This window comes from Canis aureus, chromosome 4 (genome assembly GCF_053574225.1).
Source record: "Canis aureus isolate CA01 chromosome 4, VMU_Caureus_v.1.0, whole genome shotgun sequence".
In the NCBI taxonomy this organism is placed as follows: domain Eukaryota; kingdom Metazoa; phylum Chordata; class Mammalia; order Carnivora; family Canidae; genus Canis; species Canis aureus.
This window is the reverse complement of record NC_135614.1, coordinates 44372485-44388609: the sequence shown is the minus strand read 5'-3', so window position 1 is coordinate 44388609 and position 16125 is coordinate 44372485. Positions and strand designations below refer to the sequence as shown.

At 42.3% G+C, this 16125-nt stretch overlaps 2 protein-coding genes across 2 annotated transcripts in view; one reads left to right on the top strand and one right to left on the bottom strand.

Moving 5' to 3' along the window:
• SPDL1 (spindle apparatus coiled-coil protein 1) overlaps positions 1-16125 on the top strand; it is a 373127-nt gene that overhangs the window by 34598 nt on the left and 322404 nt on the right. The window lies entirely within an intron of this gene.
• The window catches only part of SLIT3 (slit guidance ligand 3), a 591462-nt gene that overhangs the window by 546434 nt on the left and 28903 nt on the right, over positions 1-16125 (bottom strand). The window lies entirely within an intron of this gene.

Below are 16125 nucleotides of genomic sequence, written 5' to 3'. Positions count from 1 at the left end.
TCAAGAGATAAGGAGAAAGTGATTCCTGATGCTATCCTATGAGTATGTGGATCTACCCAGGCCTGAAGCCAGATACTTCTGTATTTTGAAATTATATGAGCCAATTTATCCCATATCCCCTATATTTTGTCTTAAAACAGTTTGAGTTGAATTTTCTATCACTTGAAACCAAGAGAATCTTGAGTGACTTTGTTATCTACCTAAGTATTTATTTTCCAACTAGTTTGCAACTCCTGGTCCATTAGCAAAGTTTAACTTTCATAGCCCAATATAAAGAGTATGCGCCTGACATACAGTAGGGGGAATTTTGTTAATATCATACATTAGGTAAAGACAGTTACATGGATTGCTCCTGCCACAACTATTGGGTTTATAGTCCTAAAAATGGTCCCAAAGAGAAGAATTTGCTATGGAAGAACTTAAAGCATTATGGGGTATTTGTGTTGGGGAAAAGGGGCACCATGGGTATTAGAAAACTAGAGTTAGAGAAAACCAAAATCAAGAATGAACCTATGAACAACTGTATACATATTCTGTGTTCATTAAAATTATCTAAGAAGACTAGATGCAAAAAAAGGGACCATGAACAATGTTATAATTCTTAATAATGGATGTTGATTGATTAATTCCTATCTACCATGCCTTCTTGAGAATCTGTTCAAGGTTCTAGCCATGCTGGAGTTTCAACAAATTACTTGTAAACTGGCTTTGCTTTTCTCCTGAACATTCAGGAACTCAGGAGGTCATTTTCCCCATGACAGATCCTCATCCACACAGTCACTATTTCTTAGGTTTTCTTAGCCAGGTCCTAAAGTTGACATCCTGCAGTCATGTCTCAGATGGACCTGTGAAATCCACAGCTGCATACAAGGAACAGGGAAACAATCTTCAGATTCGAGCACTTTGTATGAGAAGGGATTATTCTCCTGATACTGAAAATAATATCAAAATAAAAATCAAGTGAGTCCTTGGGTAGCCTCACCTGGTAACCACTTTCCTTCCTCATTCAGTTTTCCACTACCTACAATAGCAATCAGGTTGTTTCTTAACTAGCCTGTGATGGAGACAGGCAGTGTGTAGACTTCTCAGACTAAGCTGAGTGCCAGTAAAGGAAGAGCAAGAATTACACAGGGAAATAAAGAAAGGTTGCCTGTGTGAGGATCAGACAGATAGGCATATGTGCATGCTCATACTCACCATGAGTATTCTTCTCACCTCCTGTCTCAATTGGGATTGATGTTTGGGGACATTGAAAACTGCAGATATGACAATGCAACTAAACATTTAATTACCAGGACACAGCCTGGTATCTCAGCAGCTTGTGCTGGTGGCTGTGGCACCAATATTCTCAATTAATATTATTATATAAAGGGGCACAAAGTGTGCTGCTGAAAAGCTGAGGACTTGGGACGGCAGGGGGTGGTGGTGGTGGATGGGTTGGAGGGATGCACCAGGCACACAGTCTGTGTTTGGGAAGCAGAGCTTTAGAGGAAAGCAGCCCTGAGTTTGGATTCCTGCTCTGCCACCTACTGAGTGACCTATGGGCAGTTCACTTCATCTCTGAGGCTCAGCTTCTCTATCCACAAAATGTTGGTAATCACCTCAACCTCAAGGATTTTTATGAAAGCCAAATGAGATGACACACAGTGTTTACCTGGCATTTGTTAAAGACTTAATCGTGGCAGCTATTGTTACTATAATTAGTTGAACTACATCCTTCTTACCTGCACCCCCCCACTTCCACTCTGAAATTTCAGTGCATTAAGAGCAGCGGCCTATACCACCCCAAATTCTGCACCTACAGATGAATCCTGGGATCCCAAGACGACTATCTTCTTGTAGATGAAAGAGGGGTGCATTTTACAACTAATAAGTAGTAAGATGCTGCCACAAGTAGCCCCCTCACACTGCTCTTCCCTTTCACATTTCTATGACACCTATTTCTTTATCGTCCTCTGCCCAGCCAGCACACACACTGCCCAACTGCCGGGGAGGAGGTCAGAGAACATGTTCCTGGGTTTTGAGGTAAGACAAGTCAGGGTTCAAGTCTCTTCTCCACTTCCTATTCCCAGCTGTGTGGGTTTCAGTATTTTACTTAAATTCTCTGAGCCTTGCTGCTTTATGTAAGCCTCTCCTACTTGCAATCTTGGAATGGTAAGCACAAAACCCTGATTACAAGCATGCTTGGCTGAAAATGGGAATTAATTAAATGGACACTGAGAGGAGGCTACACTACCTTATGTGCTCATCACTCCCCCAACCCCCCTTGTCTCAGTCCAAGCTGCTCTGAAACTTCAGCCTGATTTCTCAGCCATCAGCTTTGGCCCTTAAGGGAATCAGTATATCTTAGCCTATCATGAGTTTTGAACCATCTGCAAGCATGATCACTAGATGGGAAGCCCCTGCCGTGGGGTAAGGAAGTGGGGTGGTATCAAAACATGTTTGCAAGTTGTTTCTTTGACGAGCCTGCCATTGAGAGGTAGAGTCTATGTCCCTTTCCCTTGAAAGTGAGCAGACCTCACTTTGACTGCTCAGAAAAGCCTGGGGGCAGGAATGATGTTGCGGAATTTCTGAGGCTGGATTAGAAGAGGCAGTAGTAAGTGACTGCCTGGCTCTCTCTAGGAGCATTTGCATGGGAGCACTGAGGTGCCATGTTGGAAGACCAGAAGGCTAGAGACGACACTGGAAAGACTTTGTAAGAAGATCAGAGAGACAGAGAGAGACAGAGAGGTGCCGGATGCTTGAGGTGCTGGATGTTTGAGAGGTGCCTGCGTGTTTGATTCTTTCCAGCCTAGAGGTCAGGCATGTAAGTGCAAACACCTTTGAGATTCAAGCTTCAAACTGTTGGGGATTTACCCCAAAGATACAGATGCAATGAAACGCCGAGACACCTGCACCCCGATGTTTCTAGCAGCAAAGTCCACAATAGCCAAACTGTGGAAGGAGCCTCGGTGTCCATCGAAAGATGAATGGATAAAGAAGATGTGGTTTATGTATACAATGGAATATTCCTCAGCCATTAGAAATGACAAATACCCACCATTTGCTTCAACGTGGATGGAACTGGAGGGTATTATGCTGAGTGAAGTAAGTCAATCGGAGAAGGACAAACATTATATGGTCTCATTCGTTTGGGGAATATAAATAATAGTGAAAGGGAATATAAGGGAAGGGAGAAGAAATGTGTGGGAAATATCAGAAAGGGAGACAGAACATAAAGACTCCTAACTCTGGGAAACAAACTAGGGGTGGTGGAAGGGGAGGAGGACAGGGGGTGGGGGTGAATGGGTGACGGGCACTGAGGGGGGCACTTGATGGGATGAGCACTGGGTGTTATTCTGTAAGTTGGCAAATTGAACACCAATAAAAAATAAATTTATTAAAAAAAAGAGAGAGAGAGATTCAAGCTTCAACTACCATCTGGCTATGACTTACGAGAAACTAAGCCATTTCACCCAGCTGAACTACTCCTGAATTCCTGCCCACAGAAACTGTGAGGGGGAATACTAAAATAAGCACTGTGTCTTAAGCCATTAAGTTTCGGAGTGATTTGTTTGGCAACAAAAGAGAGAGGTGGAAGAGAAAGGAAGAGAAAGACACCTTTTGAATGTTTAACATTAACAATGGAACTCCCTTCAAATGACTCTCAATGGCATGTCTTTTCTACACTTGTCTGTCACCCTTGAGATATTCAGTCTTGTCATCATGGTCAAAGATGTCTCATGGGAGCCAAAAACAGTGATAACTGGCCCTTCTCTTAGGTTCTCAAGAGTAAAGATTGCATAATTAGGGTTGTCCATCTCTCCAAGTGAGCCTTAGGCTACCATGAGAATTACCCTGGTGTTATATTAATAATCGTAATAGTGGGTACCATTCATCGAACATTGTGGCAGAGACCAGCAAGTTGTCCACCAAACCATTTACCCTTTGTCTGGTATACACAGATAGCATACATTACTCAGCTACTCTAGCTGGGAAGTGCAACCATGTGAGTTCTCATTATTACACGGGCAGAGGCAATATTAGCTGCCTTCAGGCCTGACACATAACACTTCCTGCCCAATCTTCCATGCTATTTCTCTTTCCTCATCCTGGGCTGAATTCAGTAAATCCAGTGGAGGACTCTGAATGGCAGACAGAAAGAGCCTGAGTCCCTGAAAGACTACATGGAATAGAGACCTTCCCTCCCCCGTCTCTCCATTTACCTATATAAAACTCAGACACATTCAAGAAATCATCCTTAAGCCACTGAAATGGTCAGCCTATTTGTTATAGAAGTCTACACTGACAATGCATTTTGAGTCAGGAGCTTTTCATCTTTTTTTTTTTTTTTTTTTCTGTTTCTTTGCAATGGTTCTGAAAGGTAGGTGTTATTATCTTTCTTAAACAGATAAAAATACTGAAGATAAGCCTTACTAAGAGCTGATGCTTGCTGGGCCCAAACTATGCACCAGGCATTGTGCTAAAAACTGTATGTTTATTTTCTCTTATCCAGACAGCAATCATATGAGGTAGGTACTATTATTATCCCATTTTCCCCATAAGGAACCTGAAGCATCATTTCCCTCACCCCAGTCCAGCTTAGATTTTACCAATAAAGCAACTTGCCATGAAGTCACACAACCAGTAAGTGCCAAAGGCTAGGATGTAAACTTGGGCTCTCTGAATGCAAAGGACATGTTTTTTATTACATCATATTCCCCATCTACAGCTAGAGTCTAAGCATCTTCTACTGCATCAGGTTAATTGCTGAAAGAAAAATGAATGAATAAATGAATAAATAAATAGAACAGAACAGTATAGAATAGAATTTCCCATCCCATCCCACCCTCCTGCTGGCTTCACTGCTTCCCACTCCAGCCAAAATGGCCCATTTCCTTTTCTGTCTCCCAGTGAGGTCTGGGCCAGTGTGAGTGCTGAGACCCCCTGTAAGCCAGAGAGGAAGAGGTGCTTTTCTGTTTTTGCCCATGTCTGGTTTCTGCCATGTTGCTCATCATCTACCATACTGTCTCCATAAACAGGCATCACCATGGTAATCTCTTGCATTATTTTTCCTCATTCCAATCAGTGAATCATAAACCAATGCTGTGAGTTGCAGCTTTGTGGTATTTTCACATCTGTTTGACACCTTGGGTGGGGTGGGGGAGGATGAAGAATTCAAAACAACATTGGAAAAAATGAAACAAAAATGTCCTGGGGCAGACCACTGTCCCTAACTTGGCACACGTATATTCACATCCTTCTTTTGATTCATTCTGTGGCATTCCAGCAAAATGTTCTTTTTGCTGTGGCACATCTGGGAAGAGGGAGCAGTAAAAACAGTGCAGTGTGGATAAAATGGCTTCAATACCAAATCCACAAGATGTAGATTTGAGTCCCCTCTTCCGTCTTAGCTGGGTGACTTTGGGTATGTCACTTAAACTTATTTAACCCTAGTTGTTCATATTGTTGTTGAGACTTCCATAAAATATGACCAAGAACACCAGCTCTATAGGATTATCATGAGGCTCAAGAGAGAAACTGTGTGAAGAAATATTTCCTAAACAGCATTTGAGTGGCAGCTGGGTGGCTCAATCTGTTAAGCGTCTGCCTTTGGCTAAGGTTGTGATCCTGGGGTCCTGGGATCGAGTCCTGTATCAGGCTCCCTGCTCCTTGGGGGAGCCTGCTTCTCCCTCTGCCTCTCTTTCTCTGTCTCTCATGAATAAATAAATAAAATCTTAAAAGAAAAACAGCATTCAGAGTAGTTAATTTTTCACACACAGCCAACAACTTGTGGGGAGAGGATACAGAGGTGGTAGTTAGGGTTGGTGTTAAAAAAGGATGTTTCTCTATGATGGTACAACTTACAGAGTTAGAGAATACATAATCAGTTCAGATCAGACTCTAAGACCACCTGCCCCCACATAGCAAGTGTATACAGAGTGATGCTCTGGATTTCAGGAAAGAAAATAACATTTCAGTATAAGGTATTGAATTTGGAAGGGCTGCCTTACAATGAAGTAATTCTCTATCACAGGGGGTATATAAGCAGAGATTAGTAATTAATCTCTGGACATGATGTACTTGTGATGGGTAGGAAGCTGGTTGACATGACCTATAAAGTCCTGATAATTTTAAGATCTATACTTCTTGTATTTTGGGAGTCCAGATCAAATGGTCTTAAAAACATGGCTTGGTCCTTGCCCTCAGCTTGGAGTCTAGTTGAAGAGATGGACTGAGACTTATGACCTATTTACAGAACAATGTAAGAATATATAAAATCAGATGTTAAGAGAAGTGGTCTAGATTCCATGGAGAGTGAGCAATCAGAGATTTGAGATAGATGTGAGAACAGGAGCTCAGAAGACCTGGAGCAGATGGGAAGGAAGTACATTATTATGGGGTGGTAGCAGTAGGGGCCATGATGGGAATCACAGAGAAGTGAAGAGTCTGAGAACAAGGACAGCAAGCTTCTGAACAAGGATGGCATGATACGTTCATGTTAAGGTCTCAAAGCCTAGTTAGGAATTCTGCTTAGAAGAGTGCAAGAGGGGCCAGGATTAAGATGTCTTGTGGTCTTGTGGTCTCCTTGTTTACCACCACCAAAGGAGAAGTTCCAACCAAACCAGAAAAATTTAGTGAAGGAGCTTTGGTCTCTGTTTCAGTTATTTGTTTTCTATCCTGGGAAGGCTAACCTGAATGAGCCACATCACAGGGCTGGCTGCTGTGCCCTTCTGTTTCACTTTGGTTGGACAGGAGATAAGGGAAGGGAACAGAGTGAAGAGAGTGTATTTATTCTCCTGGTTCCCCCCCTGAGAGGACGTCCAGATTAATATCTCCATCAAAGGTCATAGCTCCTCTTCATGGCTGACCACTTCCTGGTTCTAGAACACTTTGACTCCTCTAATCTCTTCTGCCTTAGGGGTAGTAACAGCTCTATTGCTTCTAGTCCTGGTTCCCTGAACCACACCCAACTACTGAAATAGTCCCTTTGTAAACCCACCCTCTTTAAATAATCCTAATTTGAGTTTTTCCATGTATTTTCATTTTCTGACTAATGCATCCCTCATTCATTCAATAAATTTTCTTTCTTTTTTTTAATAAATTTTCTTAACCTCTAAGTTTTAGGTACTGTTCTAAATGCTGGGATACAGGTGTAAATAAGACTGGTGTGGTCTCTGGCATTGAGCAACTCAGACTATAGTGGGGGTAAGAAATAAATAAATGGTCAACTCCCACAGATGTGCTAAATAGTCTACACAAAGTATTGATGAACTTTTTTCTGTAAAGAGCCAGATAGTAAATAATTTAAGTTTTGCCAGCCATATATATATATGTGTGTGTATTTTTTTTTTTTTTTATCACAACTATTCAGCTCGGCTCTACCGCATGAAAGCAGCCATAGACAATACACAAACTAACGGGTATGGCTGTGCTCCAATAAAACTTTATTTACAAAACAGACTAAAGGCCAGATTTCGTCTGAGAGCTATAGTTTACAGACCCCTGTTCTATACTGTGCCAGAGGTATAAACAAAAGCTTATGGTAGAGAGTAATCACATTTTAAGGGTGAGGAGAAGTTTCTAGGAAAAGGTAGTGTTTTAATTGAGACTTCAAGAACGAGTTGGCCATAGTTAGGTTGGTTGGCATGGGAATATGTGAGACAGAGGTAAAGGATTTGAGGTAAAAGAAACAGCATGTATAAAAGCCCAGCGACATTGCTTTAGGACAACTGCAAGCAGATGTGTTTGCTGTTAAAGCACATTACAGGGGAAAGCAGGACATTCCTTCTTTCCATCTTTCCTTCCTTCCCTCCTTCATCCCTTCCTTCCTCCCTCTCTCCCTTACTCTCTTTATCCTTCCTTTATTCCTAAAATAGGCCTTTATTACACACTTACTCTGGACGTGGTACTGTGTTTATGGCTAGGGATAGCATATTGAACAACAAAAATACCTGTTCCTTTCAGGGAACTTTTATTTTTTGGTGATTGTGGCAGGCACACTCTAGGGTGGCTTACATGATCCTGTCTGCTGGTATGAGCACCGTTGCATTATCCCTTCTGCTTGAGCAAAGCAGAACCTACTGACCATTGCTTCTCATCAATATAATATGACAAAGGTGACAAGATGGCATTTCTGTGATTATATCATATACAACTATAATGCCCATCCTGCTAGGAGACTCTTTCCCTTGTAATCTGTAATGACCCAAAGGGGCCATATTAGGGAGGCCCACATGGCAAGGAACTGTGGGCAGCCTCCACAACCAATGAGGAACTGAGGACAACCACCAAGAGCCTGAAGTCTTCAATCTAACAGACTGCAATTCTGCCAACAACCTCAAGAGCTTTGGTATGGATCCATCCCAGTTGAGCTTTCATATAAGACCACATTCCCCAACTAATAGCTTTGTGAGACCTTGAAGCAAAGGCCACTAGCTAACTGTAAAGTAATAAATAAAGGAGTTGTTTTAAGTCAAGTTTATGGTAAGACTGTTACACATCAATACAAAACTAACATAGGGGGACAGAGGCAACCACAAATTAACAACATAACTAAAGATTATAAAGAAATAACTAGAAAATCATTTCAGGGGGAGGTGAAGGGAATAGAAGTGGGCATGAGAGGAAGTAGGGGCACTAGCTAGGGTGGTCAGGTGGGGCCTCTCTTAGGGAGAGATCTTTGGTCTGAGACTTAAAGGGAAAGAAGGAACAGACAAGGTGAAAGGTTGAAGGGAAACATTTTCAAGCACAGGAACAGAATCACAAAGGCCCTGAGGAGAGAAAGCATTTGGAGAAAGCATTTGTCTAAGCAACAGAAAAGGTCAGGTGACTGGAGCAGAATAATATCAAATCGGATCACAGAGGTAGGTGACACCCAGACTATGGAGCACCCATGGGGCAGCCTTCATGCCTTCAGCACTCAGAACCACAGAAGAGATCAAGCAGGGAAGAAACTGGTTTAACAGCCCTCAACCTCTTTCCCCTGACATCAAACCTGCGCCCTACAACCAGATTCATTTCCCCCATATGCCAATGTCATTCACAGTGCAACAGCACTGCAACCAGGTGGGTCTCATGGCTGTTCTTAGCCTCTCTTATTTACTTCTTTCTTCTTTCAGTCCAAGACCTCTACTGAGGACTTTCCAGATTTGGGATTCTTCAAGAACACTTATGTTCCTGCTACTTGCTGGCCTCTCAAGCCCTCAACTTCCTTTCTCCATCCAAATCCTACCACTATGTTATTATGGGTGTCCCTCCAAAAGATATGTTGAAGTCCTAACTGCCAGTTTCTGTAAAAGTGACCTTATCTCGAAATAGGGTCTTTGCAAATGGAGTTATTTTCAAATGAGGCCATTAGGGTGGCCCTAACCCAGTATGACTAGAGTTCTCATAAGACAATGAGACAGAGACACGAGGAGAATGCCAGGGGACACCAGAAGCAGATACTGGAGTAAGGCAGCTGCAAGTCAGTGAATACCAAGGATCAGCAGCCACCAAGCTAGGAAGAGGCAAGGAAGGATCCCTCTGCTACCGATACCAGAATGTGCATGGCCATACTGACTCCTTGATTTTGGACTTCTAGGTCCAAGAAGTGTGACAGAATGCATCTCTGCACCCAGTTTGTGGTACTTTGTTTCGGCTGCCTCATGAAACACTCAGCCTCTCTTCAGGCTTTGTGAAGCCCCCTCCCCCATACCCCATACCAAGCCTCCTCTCTGCAGCTTTCCCAGCTTCTCCATCCTGAACTGATCTCTCCCTTGTCTGAACTTCTGAACTTCTGCACCATTTAGCCTCTGCACAATCCATTTTGGCCTTTCATCACATTTCCCTCCACCTCGTGTATGCTGTCTGTTTCCTGTGTGTTTGCCTTGTCTCCCAAAGGAGCGTGAAGCTCCGTGGGAGCCAAAACCACAGATCATACTCCCCTCACTTCCTCCCAGACACCTTGGATGAAGTGAGGTCCCTCGGAGACACTCAGAGAAATGTACACTAGTGTTCTTTGGATGCTGGGGTGAAGAGTTTTGTTCTTAAATATTTTACATTTTGCTTCTTAGGACTATCAATGTTTTCCACAGTAAATATGTATTACTCATGTGCTCTCCCTTCTTCCCCACCCTCCAAACAGAATATTGAAAGAAATGGCCCAGTTGAAATAGGACTCTTCTCATGGCTAAAGTGACCAGCAGAGCTAAAATCATTTAAGACCTGGAAATCTGGCAAAAAGAAGATGTTCTTTGATGAGCCCAAGGGCACCTCTTAGAAGCTGCTCAGATGACTCTACCTATATGGGTGTCTTCCTTTCTTTGCTTTCTCTCCCCAGCCATCCATTAATCTTCCCAGATGGAGGAGAAAAAGCAGTATGTGTTCAAGAATCATCAAATCACCAGCCTACTAGGTCACACGCAGCCACATTCACTGTGGATCCCCCTCACAGTGCTTCCATCTCACGTCTTACTGAACAACAGAGACATTACTGAATCATTCTCTGATTTTTTTACTTCATCCTCATCAGTTACATAACCACATACAAGTTTAAAAACATACATGCATGCAGGAGAGAAATGACTGAGTTTGATTTTAAAAACTGGCTTCACACTACCTCAGTTGTTTGGGAACTAAGCCTCCCTGGGCTAAATTTCTGGCTTGGCAACACTCTCGCATATATAATTTTACACCTGCAAAAGTTTGCAGCCAGTACTTTGCAGACAGCTACCTGCAGGGAGGAGAAAAGCCAGACAGAGGGCAACCTGGATGGTTGGATGTGGGGGTGGTGAGGGCTCTGCAAGGAGGAGGGGTGAGCATGGATCTCCACTCTTCCTCTCCCTGCAGCAGGAGGGCTCCCTGCTGGCCCATCTCGCTCTGTTCAGTTTCATGCTCTAGCATGAAGGGCATACAGGGGACATATCTAGCTCTTTGCTGTAGGCTGTAAAGTAGAATTTGCAAACTGGTAGCCCATGGGCCAATTCTGGCCTGCAGACATATTTAGTCTGGTCTGCAGTATGACTTTAGCATTTATAAATTAATTGCCAATTTGGAAGCATTTCTCATATAAATCTAGAATTCTAGATTGTCTCTAAAAAATCAGATGATGTGACCCCCTGGGCTTTCATGGCCACTAGAAACTGGAGCTAAGAGGCAACTGCCCATTTTGGATTAGGAATGGATTTTGTTATTCATCAGTCCCATTCGTCTGCTTCCCTCACTTATGCCACCGGCTTGGCACTTAACAGGCATTGGAGTTTGAGCTCTCTGCTCTAGAGCATAGTGCTTAAGAAAGCACATGCTAGAATCAGGAATCCTGGGCTCAAATTTTACCAGACAGTGGTAATGGTTTTAGGCAGATTCCTTAACTCCTCTTTAAGCTTCCGTTTTCTCATCTGTAAAATGGCTATAATAACAGTACCTACTTCCTAGGATGTTGTGAGGGTTAAATGAGATGATAAAGTGATTTAGCCAGGGTTGGTCATGTAGTAAATACTCAATAGGTAATCATTACCATCAATTTGTTGATTACTATTCATACAAAATGTGAGCACAGAAAGATGCAGAATAGGTTAGTTGGGACCTCAGCACTTTACTAACCTTGAAGGGGCATGGAGTCTAATCCACAGCTCTTTCCCCTATATCCTCCTAGTCCACTCAAGCACATCCTTCAATAAGTGTCCACAGAAAGATATCTCCTTCATGATACCCCCCAGAGTATTCCAGCCCTGAGCTTCAGAAAACAAAAAAAATAACAACTAAATCATTCCCAAATTCTTCCTATGTTGGCTTAAGGCAACTTATTTCTGAGCAATAACCTCCAGGTAACGACTACCATCCCAAAAGGGTTAGTCTGTATGTCCACTTTACCACACCCAGAAATCTCAAACCCTTCCAAATTCTTCCCAAAAGGCCTATTCTTAAATCTCTTCTCTACCCTTTATATGAGAGCATTTGGAAAAAAAAAAAATGGTTCCACAAATATCTGGAAATTAGGAGACCTAAATCTCAAGAGGTTTGGGTCAGCCTGTGAAATGTGTCAGGAAATGTCAGGTACATGATATGGCAGGAACAATGCTACTATGGGTTCACCAAACCATTTCATTTTTCTCTTAGGCAAACAGAAAGATTAAATTTCCTGGCACCCCTTACATCTAGGTGCAACCATATGACTGATCTTTGATTAAAGAAATGTAGATGGAAATGATATAAGCCATTTCCAGGTAAAGCCATAAAACATCTTTCACATTATACTCTCTCCCTTTGTCTTCCTCAACATGTGTAGGCCAGGTGTCAAAAATGGTGGTGTCCTACAATGGAAGGAACCTGGGTTCCTGAGTGAGCCTATGCAGCATAGCCTACTACCCAGACCAACTGCACTGGACTCTGGTATAAGGAAGTAATACAATTTTATTGTTTTGCCACTGCTACATCTGGATTTATTTGTTTTTGCAGCATAGCCTTATCTGTGATGACTCCATGCACATGGTAGTTTTAGAGTGGGAAAGCCTAGAAGCTAAGCATCTGTGATTTTTCTCTGTGCTCTGTTCTAACCCATAGTATGATCTTGGGAAAGCTACTCACCCCCAATATTTGAAAGGAGGAAAATAAACTGATTCCCCCAGAGTCAGGATCTCACTTACCCTGAATTTCCACCCATGAAAATTCTCAAAGGCTTTGAACTCCATTAACACACTACCTTAAATTATGTTTTTAAGAAGGCCACCTAAGTTCTAGTCAACAGAGGCAGAAAAGCTGCAGCCAGCCCACATTACAGTCTAAATAAATATCTGTAGAGTGAGTAATTATTATGCAAGAGCCAATGTGTGTTGAGTGTTTACCATGTGCCAAGCACTATTCTAAGTATTTCATATTCAGTGCCTCTTGTAATCCTTACAACCAGCCTGCAAGGTTGACGCTTTTATTATTAGTCCCACTTTATGAATGAACAAATGGAGGGACAGGGAGATTAGGACCCTTATCTATGATCACAATCTCATAAGTACACCAAGGGCATTTATATCTATACTGCCAGATGTCAGGGCCCAAGAACTTAGCAATCAATTTGCAAGAAATAAATACAGAGTTCTGAAGGGTGAAAGGCAAATTGAAATGATCTGATTAGAGAATTTCCTTAACATACTCAAAGTTTTAGCTAAACCAATAAACAACGTCTTGGGAGTTGTGGCCATATCTTATTTACATTTGAATCCGCGGGGTCCAACACAATCTCTGGCACATAAAAAGCACAAATAAACATTTGTTGAATGACTGAATGATCTGGACCTAGTTCTTTATCAATACTTTTAACTGAGTTACATTTACTTTTCATTGACCATGACTTGAAATCCAAAGTCAGTGTTAATATTTCATTCACACCAATAAATCTGAGCACCAGTTAGAACTAGAGTGAACATATAATTTCACACCCACACTTGAATGTTTCTGTGCGTCAAAGAGGATGCCATTAATGATTATATCAGGAAAAAAAGGCAGCAGTTGAGACAGTTCTGAGCAAATTAGCACAAATGGTCATCCTAGCCAGAGCCACAATAAGCTACAACAGAGGTGAGTGACAGAGTATTCATAAGGGGAACTGTCTACAATGTCTTCATTCTTAAGGAATGCCCCTTCTTGTCCACTTCAAAGTCTATACTGTTTGCAGGACATGTTGTGGTTAAGTGTCACTCTCTGAATGGTGCACATCTCCAAACCCGACAGTCATAGAGCACACACACTATTAACTTTTAATATAGGTGCAGTATTCACGTTATGAAAACAGGAAGGAGCAGCCCAAGGAATGCAATGATTGCTGCAGGAATATAAACATGGATCACATTGGAACAGACTACATACTTTGTATAAACACTAATAAAGTGAGTTCAGGCTGAGCTGTGACTTTAAAGGAAATTCTTCCCCATAAACATGTCCTGCCATGCCCTAATAACTCTTTAATTTGATGCACATTTGGGAAGGATGATGCGAAGTAATCACAGAATAATGTTAAGGTCTGTTGCGAAGGAGGAGGGGGTGGAATGTGATGCAACTTGGAGCTAACACCATCCACCAGAGAGTTGGCTCCATTGCTCATTTCACACATGGAGGGAATTTGCTGAGTGACATGCAGGAAATCAGAGACAGGTCTTTGCAGGTTCAGCATAAAAAGATTATGGGTGTCATCTAATGGTACCATAGAAGACTTGGCCAGTCCATCTCTGGCCTGCTTTCTCTTGCTACAGATAGTAAAAATGGCTTCTACTCGGATGTAGGCTCTCTACTTCCTAGAGCAAGGCTCTTCAAATCTCAACTAGACTATAAACTTTTTGAGCAGGGAACAATTCTTACATATCTGGACATGACCTGTGGGGCTGACATGACCCTATACCCCTGCAAGGCAGAATGGCACAGAATTGACAACAACCAGACCACGGGCTGCAGCCTCCAGGCTCACAACACAGTTCCATAAATAATTGTATGGTTGGGGCAAGCCACTTTGCTCATCTGCAGTAAGGGTTAATAGAACCTACTGAACTTCAGTGTGCTTTGGAGATGATAAAATATTCAAGAGAAGGGTTTTATAAATTAAAAGAGAGTTGTATAAATGTAGGAAATTATAACTGCTGGGAAGCATAATACTAATACTAATAATTTGACATGTGTTGAGTTCTCACTAAGTGTCAGGCACCATTCATCTCCTTTTTGTGCTCATAACAATTCTAAGAGGTGGGTACTATTATTATCCCCATTTCACAGAAAACTGAGCTCCCTAGAGGTTAAGTAACTTTCCCCAGTTCATACATCTAAGTATTATCCACAACGTAATGATTCTGGAGGGCAGGCTGGATTGTCAGGGCTCCCTGCTTTCTGTTCCTCTATGTTCCAGGAAATTGAAGAAATTAAAGGAATGGAATGTGTCTACTTTATCGAGAACAACCAGAGGGCAAGGGTTGTGTGGAACTCCCCTCCACATGCCCAGGATCCAGCAAAGAAGGGGAAAATTAAGGCTTTTGGATCAAATGACTATAGTTCCTCCCTTACCCAGACACTCTTACTTGTATACCAACTCTTGGAATCCATGCCCAACAGCATCATCATGCTTCTCTCTCTTCGGCAAGGCAATAGGCCTCAGCCTTGTGCCCTGCCTGTCTCTACATGTAGCCCAAAGAACTCATCTATCCAGGCAGGTCCCTCACATCCACCAGGCTTATTTCTAGCACCATGCCTTTGCTCAGGCAAGTCTCCCATTTGTAATGCCATCTCCCATGGACCAAATGAATTTAGCTATCAGGAAGTTTGGCTGAGAAATAAGGACCTTTTTCCAATAGTGTGCTGAAGAAGAAGAGCTGGAAAGGAAGAGGATATCTTTATAGTAAGCCACTGGGACAGCAATGGACCCACCGACACCATTCAGGCGGGAGCCACTCTCCCCCATCTGGCACTGATAAAATGCCTAGGGACAAGAACTAGGTTGGGAAAGAGAAGGGCTCATGTGATTCTCCAACCAGTCCTGCATGTCCAGACCCAAAGAGCAAATATCCCTTTCATCATTCATGAAACCATATCTTGCTTATTATGACAATTTTAAAAACTTCTCTGATTATTCCTTTGAGAATCCAATTTGTTTCCTTTGTAAAGAGGAAACAATTCTCTTCTCAGTTTGGGAGGTGGGGACATTCCATTTATCTTCAGGGGGAAATCTGTTTCTTATTATGAATCACGATGTTCTGTAGGTCTATTTGCAAAGAATAAATCTCTACACTTTATGTAGAAAAAAACATTCTCTTTTCACTGTTCTGCAAAAATCCCTGAAGGGCAGGCTCCTTCCCTCTTCTAGCAATTGTGACAAATACTGGATTTCCAATCCTTGTTTAAGAAAAGGAAACTTTGTACTCATTCTTTGAAAATCAGCAGTATCCCGGAATCATCTAGTATACCTGAGAGAGAGCCTACTATGCAGTAATTTATTCAATCAGCATTTATGGATGGAGACTGAGGGTCAGAGTCAAGGGGGATCCTGGGAAGGCATGGATTTAAAATAAACCCCTAACCCTCCAAATCCCTGTGCTCCAGAATACAGGTCAGTAAACTATGGCCCACAGGCCAGATTGAATCCACTGCCTGTTTTTTGTACGGCCCATGAGCTAAGAATGGTTTTTATAT